This window comes from Monopterus albus, unplaced genomic scaffold (genome assembly GCF_001952655.1).
Source record: "Monopterus albus unplaced genomic scaffold, M_albus_1.0 scaffold258.1, whole genome shotgun sequence".
Classification (NCBI taxonomy): Eukaryota; Metazoa; Chordata; class Actinopteri; order Synbranchiformes; family Synbranchidae; genus Monopterus; species Monopterus albus.
Genome location: NW_018128138.1, coordinates 1,216,192 through 1,226,904, shown reverse-complemented (window position 1 = coordinate 1,226,904; position 10,713 = coordinate 1,216,192). Strand labels below are relative to the sequence as shown.

At 40.1% G+C, this 10,713-nt stretch overlaps 1 protein-coding gene and 1 long non-coding RNA gene across 6 annotated transcripts in view; one reads left to right on the top strand and one right to left on the bottom strand.

Moving 5' to 3' along the window:
• mpp7a (MAGUK p55 scaffold protein 7a) overlaps window positions 1–10,713 on the top strand; it is a 243,614-nt gene that overhangs the window by 30,560 nt on the left and 202,341 nt on the right. The window lies entirely within an intron of this gene.
• Window positions 1–10,713, bottom strand: part of LOC109972500 (uncharacterized) — a 27,447-nt gene that overhangs the window by 14,376 nt on the left and 2,358 nt on the right. Inside the window, exons 2-5 of the long non-coding RNA XR_002276693.1 lie at window positions 7,678–7,847; window positions 6,702–6,793; window positions 5,267–5,353; window positions 4,045–4,262 (exon numbers count right to left, since the gene is read on the bottom strand). This is a non-coding gene — a long non-coding RNA (uncharacterized LOC109972500). The remainder of the gene's footprint in view (window positions 1–4,044; window positions 4,263–5,266; window positions 5,354–6,701; window positions 6,794–7,677; window positions 7,848–10,713) is intronic.

The window sequence follows — 10,713 nt, the reverse complement described above, 5'->3', positions numbered from 1 at the left end:
GATATGCAAACCATTAACCCATATTTTTAACATGTCATTTCGACTTGGGCAGTTCCCCAATAATATGAAAATAGCAAAGGTTATTCCACTGTATAAATCTGGTGATAAGCACAACTTCACAAATTATAGACCGGTTTCTCTGTTGTCACAATTTTCAAAAATCCTGGAAAAACTCTTTAATAACAGATTATAAGCAAATTGATAATGCATTTGTGGATACATATTGACTGTCTTTACATGTTTGAAAGAATAAATCAAATCAAATCAAATCATGTACCAGTATGAGGCACTGAAAATGCAGTTCAACAGTTTAAAGCTACCTCTTTAGACTTTACTTTACAAATGTAGAAAACTGTTTAAATTTACATGAGATCCTTCTGCCTTAAGCTTAACTTTTTCCGTCCTTTGTGTCTCTGTGATGTTTATGTCACAGACACACAGAACTGCTCAGGGGGAGGGTAAGAGGTGGAGCATGCAGCTCTGACCAACACTCGCTTCCAGTTTGTGTCTGACCGGCGAAGTGAGACTACTAATATTAAGAAATAGTTATTCATATAAAAAGTCAACACCCACATGACCCTTTATTCTCCAGACCATGACAGCTTGAAAAAAAAACACAAGACTATAAACTACTAAACACTACACTACACAAACTTCAAAGATTAGAGACTTTATAAACATCAGGCTTTAATAACTATTGTAACTATAAAACAGTATACTATTATTATTATTATTCTTTATTTATTATTATTATTATTTATTATTATACATACAACCTCGTCTCCACCATCACACGGAGGTACACACACACGCACGCATGCGCCTCTACAGATGCAGTTAAAATACTCGCATTCACGCACACACACGCAAAAAGCGGACCGCATCCAAAAAAAAACTGCGCAGTATATATTCAGTATATTTACAGTATATCTACAGCCTGTATAAAGCATTAATATAACCCAATATATATTTTTCTTAAACTTTTGTCACATTTCATAAAACATGAAGCTATTTACAACACATATACCCAGCCTAAATTCAAACACACACTTTTAAGTCCGGACTGTTATATATTTACAAAAAGCGCTTTAGGTGGGCTTTCACTATAGTTGGCCAACAGGGACCGTATGACCGGTGCCCTAGGGCAGGCCAGGTTCGGTCCAGCTGATCAAATCCGGCCAAAACCCAGCGTCATACCCTTCGAGTTGTCCTCTCCAATCGGGACTGCGAGGGCGCAAGTCGTCTGCTTCTACAGAAACTACTATAATTTCACCAGTCAACTTAACATCTGTGATTTAGCTTCTTCAATCGCTGTGACTACTCTTTGAGCTTCAATTACCTGTAGACCCACCAGCAGTACAAACCTTGCACTACAGCCTTATCATAAACTTATTTATTTAAATCCCATCCAGACACTCATACATATTTATAGTTCATAATTTAGCTATAATTTAGCTTCCTCAATCTGGTCTGTCATCTCATAACTTTTAACACCCAATTGACTGTATTTCTCTTAATTCTCCTAAAAACAACAACAATAACCAGCACAAACACACAGTTACTTATTTACACAATGTTAACAAATCCTATACCTTCACACACACACTCACCACACATTCACAGAGGTAGCAGAACACACACACAAACGGAGCAAGGAGGGGGAGAATTACTCCCCACATACTCATTGTTTCACAAAAATATAAAATAAGTCTTATACTCACCTCAGCAACACAGTAAACTGTCTGAACACATGAACTTGACACAAGAACAACAAGAAATTGCAATACGGACAATTCTCAGTCATCCCTCTGTCCCTAACTCCAGACACACTTCACGGCCAAGTACACAACACCAAACAAATAAATGTTCACATATTTAAACATATATTAAAGTCCACACCTATTCATATACAGAAAGTGCTTTGAGTGGGAATTTCATCTCTGTTCTGGCCAAGTATGAACAGTTTCCTGCAGGAAAGACCAGGATAATCCAAACTGATCAAGTCCACCCAGTTTCATACACTCAACCCTGCAGTCCTATTCAGTTATTTGTCTCTAATTAGTGGAGTAACTTAATCACTTTATGGCCAAATCCCCAACTGCAGGGGCGCAGAAGTCTGCCTACTCTACAGAAACACATACTCCTAATTTCAAGACCTTTACTGCCAAATTTACAAATATTCAATCCTACTTGAGTTATACAAAGCAAATCCTAACTGTAGAACCACAAATAGGGCAGACCTCTGCTACACAGCCTCACCATAAATTTTAATCAGATGCAGACACCTTTATAACTCATAATTTCACGCTGTTCAATCCGTTGTCTGACAACTTATACCTTTTTCTGTCAATCCTAATAGGCTGTTTCACAATCACATAAACATCAGACGTAAAAACAACAATCAACAACCTCAATGTATACTGTAAACATTTAAAGCAAGTTATTTACATCAGTGTTAGTAATGGTGTTAGTGTTAGTGATCGCAGCAGTCTTCAACCACCTGTCAGAATAAAGCAAGTTATTTGGTTCCCTTTTACACAAATTCTTGGAGGGCAGTCAAGATAGGAGATTAAATTTAAAATTCTCCCACCTTAGGCTCCTACCTGCAGAGACAACGCCAATGTTTGTAGTGGCTAGAATGTGATACCGACTAAATTACTTCAGACAAATCATCCCAATTTAACTAATCATTTAATATTACAATTATTCTGAACAGAGTAGTAGTTAAATAGGTAATCTGGTAGCTAGGAAACAGAGAACAGAATCACTCCTCCTGCAATGGAATAGATAAAGTATTAAATAAGGAGATTGTCAGGGCGCCAGTCAGTCATTGTTGGTCACAAGGTACAGTCAGGGGTCCAGTCAGTCAGAGCCCGGCCGGGTCCAAGCTCACTCAAGGCTGCCACACCATCCTTAATTCTCCTCCTACACCCATTAGCCTCACTCTTTTATTCACAGCTTTTCTTAGACTGTTACATCAATTTCTGGGCTTAGCTTCCTGTCTCCAGTTTTTAGACCACCCTGCGATGTACCCAAAAACAGGAAACATCTTGACCAACTTATATAAGCTCATTGTTCAGCTCACATGAACTTAAAGTGAACCCATAAACACTATTCTATTACATAATCCATATTAACATGCAACTTAAACCACTGCAATAGGTTATAGGCAAAAATTCAGAATTAGGCATCAAGGCCTGTAGTGTAAACCCAGCCATAAAAAAAATGCATAGTCAAAGTGAATCTGTGAGGGAGTCAGTAAGCCAAACTTATGAATCACAGCATCTTTTATCTGCAGGTGCTGGAAGCCAGTCTTCCCATTTATACCTTGCATGTTGATATTCTTGGCCAGAGAGTGTGTTAACGTTACACCCATGACTTTCTTTACACACTCTTTAATGTCTCCCCCACCTTGATGAGCCAGTGTGTTTTTCAGTGAATTGATATTTGTTAGTTGATCGGCAGTACAACATGCCCTAACCTTTTGAAACATGTCTGAAATTATCAGCCAAAAATCTGAACCGATTTGATAGTCTGAGCAGCATGTGACCTATGGAAAAAAAACACCACTAACAATTTGTAAAGTAAAATAAAACATCTACAGAATGAAGTCAGTGTTATGGTTTCAGCTACTTTCATAGTAGGTATTTGTGGTCCCTGACAAACCTGCTGTTAGATTATCTGTGTAATTTTGAATCCCCAACAGGGTTTGCATTAGACATCTTTTTTTTTCTACTTTGGTTGAACTGACATTTTTACCAGTTGCTTTTTGAGGTCAGGACTATTTCTGAGCCGCTCCTCCAGGTTTTCAGCAGACTGGCGATCAGCTTAATGGCAGCAGATTTGGTTCAAGACCTATCTCTTCTTCAGCTACAGATTTCAATCCCTGGACAGTTGTGAAAATGATTATTTGGTCCTTCATCATCACCTCTTGATTTGTGAGCATATGTCGCAGGAGTGCTAGAAAGAAAAAGGTTTTTGTGGATAAGTAAACAACTGATTTTATAAAAATGTATTCAGTCAACAGCAGTGACACATCTGAACCTTTGGCCAGGGGGTAGGGAGGCAAACAGTCCATGCTGGGGGTGGGTGGGATCTTTGAGGATGGAGGCAGTTTTCCTACACACCCTGCGGTGGTTGCCAACCTCCAGCAGAATAGTGTAGAGTCGGACTCTGAAAAGACCAAATACTTTTACTTACCTCAATTAGAACTTCAAAACTCTCCAGGAACTGCCCCCATTTAGGCATTACAACCTCAAAACCTAGAAAAAAAATGAAAATAGAAAATTAAGTTTTAAGAGGTCAAGAGGAAGGCCAAAGAGGAGATATATGGATGTGCTAAAAGAGGACATGAAGTTAATTGGGGTGAGAGTAGAGGATGCCAAGGATAGAGTTAGGTGGAAACAGATGATTCGCTGTGGCGACCCCTAACGGGAACAGCTGAAAGAAGTATTCAGTCAACTGCAGATCATGGCACTGAACCTACAGAGGAAAGAAAGGAAAGAAATATTTGAGTTAATTTTAACTTGCCATCTAGTCTGTAGAAAACTCCTATATGCCACATGTACTTAGCCTCAAAATCAGGTGAGGATAACTTACAAGAAACCAAAAGTTAGTCTGATAGGCAACTGAAATCTAAACATTGTCAGCTTCTACAGTTCTCAAACTGTCTAATCTTCTAATACTTGGATGTTCTCAAAACCAAGGTCTTACTTTGCCATCCACATGAATGTCAAAAAATAATAATGAAATATAAAATAGATAAGTAACAAAATCTAAGGCACTTTAACCAGCAAATGCAGCAATATAATAAAAATACAGTATATAAGAATATATCTTATTTTCCTTTTTTTTTTGTAGGGATGCTATAAAGCATCCATACTATGTTATCCTGTTCTTTATCCACGCTATGTTTTCCTCTTATTTATGTGTGGATGCTGACAAGCATCCACACAATTGTTATCCTGTTCTTTATTATTCTGATTTCTTCCGTACGTTTTTTGGCGCTTAATTCCTTCAGCATACTTTCATCTACAAAAGCCATAGAGGTATCAACATGGCAGTCCATGCTGGGGGTGGGTGGGATCTTTGAGGATGGAGGCAGTTTTCCTACACACCCTGCGGTGGTTGCCACTCTGCAGAGAGGGCAGTGGAGTCCTGTTTTAAACTAATTTTACTGGTGCTAATAGAGTTACAATACTCCAGCAATCTTAGGAGAAACTATTTATTGGCTCTGAACTGAAAACCTTTAACTAATCCTACTTACCTTAATATAGTTTGCCTCCAAAATGCTCCAGCAATCCTGTTACAAATCTACCGTATAGATTAGACCTTAAAAACGATGGCACTGAACCTACAGAGGAAAGAAAGGAAAGAAATATTTGAGTTAATTTTAACTTGCCATCTAGTCTGTAGAAAACTCCTATATGCCACATGTACTTAGCCTCAAAATCAGGTGAGGATAACTTACAAGAAACCAAAAGTTAGTCTGATAGGCAACTGAAATCTAAACATTGTCAGCTTCTACAGTTCTCAAACTGTCTAATCTTCTAATACTTGGATGTTCTCAAAACCAAGGAACTCTAAACAGAACAAATCTGAAAGGGACAACATACATTCTAATGATTCAGCATTCATACTATGTTATCCTGTTCTTTATTGTGTGGATGCTGTGCAGTCACACTCTTATTTTCCTTTTTTTTTGTAGGGATGCTATAAAGCATCCATACTATGTTATCCTGTTCTTTATCCACGCTATGTTTTCCTCTTATTTATGTGTGGATGCTGACAAGCATCCACACAATTGTTATCCTGTTCTTTATTATTCTGATTTCTTCCGTACGTTTTTTGGCGCTTAATTCCTTCAGCATACTTTCATCTACAAAAGCCATAGAGGTATCAACATGGTCAGCTTTTTAAGGACGTGTGCTTGTATTTTTGTTGTTTGTAACATTTATACTTTTTCAACTATTTAGCATTTTTCAACAAATTTTGCCCCATTCAAATGAATGGGAAAAATATTCATATCTTAATAACTTCAGCATACCTTCAGCTATTCATAATGTGCACAGCCTTTTGATATCTTTTACAGTTTTTGCATAATTACTGTTTATATTTTATACCTCATTTCCATAGCCACACCCTAGTAGTCCTCAGGGTGTAGGACCACTCTCTCTCTCTCACACACACACACACACACCTACTTGTTTTACCTACTTTGTGGGGGCCATTGGGGAAATATTCACAGCTTAATAAATTCAGCATACTTTCAGCTACAAAACCCATCCAGGTATCAAAATGTTCAGCTCTTCGGGGGCATTCCTACAATATTCATTTTTCAGCAAATTTTGCCCCATTCAAATGAATGGACACAACTTAAGTTCAACATACCTTCAGCTAATAACTTAACTATTCAGCAACTCTTCAGCTATTCATACTATAAACTGGTTTTTCATATCTTTTATGGTTTTTTGCATAACTGCTGTTTACATTTACTATGGTGTCCAGTTTTCATCATGTCTGCATAGGAAACCTGAGACATCACTTAGGGTGGTTTACCTGGTAGCCACGAGAAGGGCCTGCTCATCATTGTGACATACTCTTTTTACAATGTCAGCATACAATACCTTTGGTATAGGTGAAACTTTATGTTGACAACCCTGTTGTACACCTTCAGCTGTACACTCTGTAGGCACATTTACCTGTGAGGACTTTCTGCTGGTTCACCTGTTGCTGTACACTGAAGGTCATTCATCCTTTGCCAGCGGAGATTCACAGCTTCTGACTTTTTACCCTTCAGTGCCATTATGGTCAAAGATAAAAAAAATATTACCCTTTGAAATTGACAGCTGTTTTTTGGAGATTTCATTACAATCACACCTAAATTATGAATCGCACAAAATCATAAATGCAACAAACTGCTTGCTTTGTAAAACAAAGTTATTTCAATTCTGCCAGAAAAATTAAACTCCACAGAAAACAACTTTGCTGAAATATTTTTTCCTACTCACAACAGTTATCACAACCAAACTCTATTATCTGTCCTTCTCCTCAAATGTTTGGACTTACCAGCAGAACAACCAGCAACCAAATCTTATAATGGTTGTATTTTCAATGTCAGAAGCAATATGCATTCACTAAACCCTATATATACATTTGTGTAAAGTCTTGTATTCAAAATCAGCAACAAAATTCTGGTAGTCAGGTGTCTGGTAAGATGATGCAGGTTTGAGTACAAACCTCGACAAGCCTGGAATGACCAACAGCAACATGAGTCAGGAACAGCTACACTGCTCTTGTTTTCTGGGTCCAATTATTATGTATTTGTTCTTTTTATACATTTCTCTTTTCTCAAGAATAAAATATGAATTTAAAGTGAGCACGATCAATATATTTAAGTTCTGTAAATTATGAGACAATGGTTGATCTATGATTGAAAAAAAGTCAAATATTTTCAAACATTTTTAATAAAATGTGGGTAAAAAAATTCTGCTTAAACAATATTCTATTACTAGTCAATGTTTTTTGCAAGTACAATATTTCCAAATTTATGACCAGTTAGTAAAAATATAGAATTAGACAGTGTCTACTGCCAATTGGATCAGAAGATAGGACAGATAGACTGGGAGAGCAGAGAGACTCAGATCAATAAAGATAAGCAGATCAGGTACCACTTACCTGATTGTCCATAAACAAGGGCACCAATAAATGTGTTTCAAGAAATAGGTTCATCAAAGTGTTTCAAAATTCATCAAGCTGTCCAAAATTCCAAAAAACAGAGAGTGGGACAAGAAAAATAGAATTCCTGTTAAACATAGGGACAAGAGAGGCGTCGGACAGCAGGGCACCTGTAAGACAAAATGAAATATTCATTAGAATTTTTTTCCAAACTTGCAGATCCTCTCCAGTTCTGTCAGGTTGGATGGTAAACGTTGGTGGACAGCCATTTTCAGGTCTCTCCAGAGATGCTCAATTGGGTTTAAGTCAGGGCTCTGGCTGGGCCATTCAAGAACAGTCACGGAGTTGTTGTGAAGCCACTCCTTCGTTATTTTAGCTGTGTGCTTAGGGTCATTGTCTTGTTTGAAGGTGAACCTTCGGCCCAGTCTGAGGTCCTGAGCACTCTGGAGAAGGTTTTCGTCCAGGATATCCCTGTACTTGGCCGCATTCATCCTTCCCTCGATTGCAACCAGTCGTCCTGTCCCTGCAGCTGAAAAACACCCCCATAGCATGATGCTGCCACCACCATGCTTCACTGTTGGGACTGTATTGGACAGGTGATGAGCAGTGCCTGGTTTTCTCCACACATACCGCTTAGAATTAAGGCCAAAAAGTTCTATCTTGGTCTCATCAGACCAGAGAATCTTATTTCTCACCATCTTGGAGTCCTTCAGGTGTTTTTTAGCAAACTCCATGCGGGCTTTCATGTGTCTTGCACTGAGGAGAGGCTTTCATTGGGCCACTCTGCCATAAAGCCCTGACTGGTGGAGGGCTGCAGTGATGGTTGACTTTTTACAACTTTCTCCCATCTCCCGACTGCATCTCTGGAGTTCAGCCACAGTCATCTTTGGGTTCTTCTGTACCTCTCTCACCAAGGCTCTTCTCCCCCGATAGCTCAGTTTGGCCGGACGGCCAGCTCTAGGAAGGGTTCTGGTCGTCCCAAACGTCTTCCATTTAAGGATTATGGAGGCCACTGTGCTCTTAGGAACCTTAAGTGCAGCAGAATTTTTTTTTTGTAACCTTGGCCAGATCTGTGCCTTGCCACAATTCTGTCTCTGAGCTCTTCAGGCAGTTCCTTTGACCTCATGATTCTCATTTGCTTTGACATGCACTGTGAGCTGTAGGGTCTTATATAGACAGGTGTGTGGCTTTCCTAATCACGTCCAATCAGTATAATCAAACACAGCTGGACTCAAATGAAGGTGTAGAACCATCTCAGGGATGATCAGAAGAAATGGACAGCACCTAAGTTAAATATATGAGTGTCACAGCAAAGGGTCTGAATACTTATGACCATGTGATATTTCAGTTTTTCTTTCTTAATAAATCTGCAAAAATGTCAAAAATTCTGTGTTTTTCTGTCAATATGGGGTGCTGTGTGTACATTAATGAAGAAAAAAATGAACTTAAATGCTTTTAGCATATGGCTGCAATATAACAAAGCGTGAAAAATTTAAGGGGGTCTGGATATTTTCCGTACCCACTGTAAGCAACTTTACTTCAAATTTCAGTGTTCAACTGCAAACCCTTGTATTCTCGAGAATTTTTGAGCTTCATACTGGTGGGTGTCTATTTAAAACCGCAGGACCATGCTAGCGCACTACAGCTCCTGGCAGAACAGATAACTAGCCTGGAGCTAGAACATCCTGACTTTCCACTCATTGTTCTAGAGGACTTTAACAGAGCAAATCTCAACCTCGAACTGCCCAAATACAGACAGCATGTCACTTGTTCCACCAGGGACAAAATCACACTGGACCACTGCTACACAATAAAAGATGCTCTGTTCCACGCGCAGCCCTCAGACTCTCTGATCACTGTATGGTCCATCTTATTCCAACCTACAGGCAGAAACTTAAAGCTGCGAAGTCTGTGGTCAAAACAGTGAAGAGCTGGACTGAGGAGGCTAAGTCAGAGCTACAGGCCTGCTTTGACCGCACAGACTGGAGTGTATTTGAGGGTGCAGCTACAGACCTGGGCGAACTCACTGACATCTTATATCAGCTTTTGTGAGGATGTGTGTGTGCCCATAAAGTCCTTCTGCACATGCAACAACAACAAGCCCTGGTTTACAGCAAGACTCAAGTAGCTTTGTGCCAAAGAGAAGGCTTACAGGTGTGGAGACAGGACTTTGTACAGCCAGGCCAGGAACACACTGACAGAGGAGATCAGAGCTACTCTGAAAAGCTGAAAGCTAAGGTTTCAGCCAACAGCCCCTCACCTGTGTGGAGAAGTCTGAAAAGCATCACTGGCTATAGAAAACCCCTCTGCTGTGGAGGACCGTCAACTAGCAGATGACCTGAATGTGTTCTACTGCAGGTTTGACAAACAACACTCCCCCCTCACCCTCCCCATCTCAGTCCCAGCACCTGCTCCCCTGAAAATCACCACCCTTCCCTCCAGCTCCCCACCTCTAACAATCTGTGAAAATGATCTGTGTGGCCTCTTTAAAAAACAAAGGATCAGAAAGGCTCCAGACCCAGATGGTGTAACCCCCTCATGCCTGAAAGTGTGTGCTGATCAGCTGGCCCCATCTTCAACAAGTCACTAGAGCTGTGTGAAGTCCCCTCCTGCTTCAAACGCTCCACCATCATCCTAGTCCCCAAGAAAAGCCCCATCAGTGGACTAAATGACCACAGAAATGTCACCCTGACATCTGTAGTTATGAAGTTCTTTGAAAGACTGGTGTTGGCCCACCTGAAGGACACCATAGACCCCCTGCTAGTTTACATGGCACTGCATTACATCCTGCAACACCTCAACTCCCCAGGCACCTATGCACGGGCCCTCTTTGTGGACTTCAACTCGGTGTTCAACACCATCATCCTGCACATCCTACACTCTAAACTGACCCAGCTCACTGTGCCTGCCCCCACCTGTCAGTGGCTCACTAGCTTTCCGACAGGAAACAGCAGGTGAGGCTGGGGAAAACCACATCCAGCACCCAGACAATAAACACAGGCGCCCCACCCTTCCCTCCAACCCCCACCCCTAACG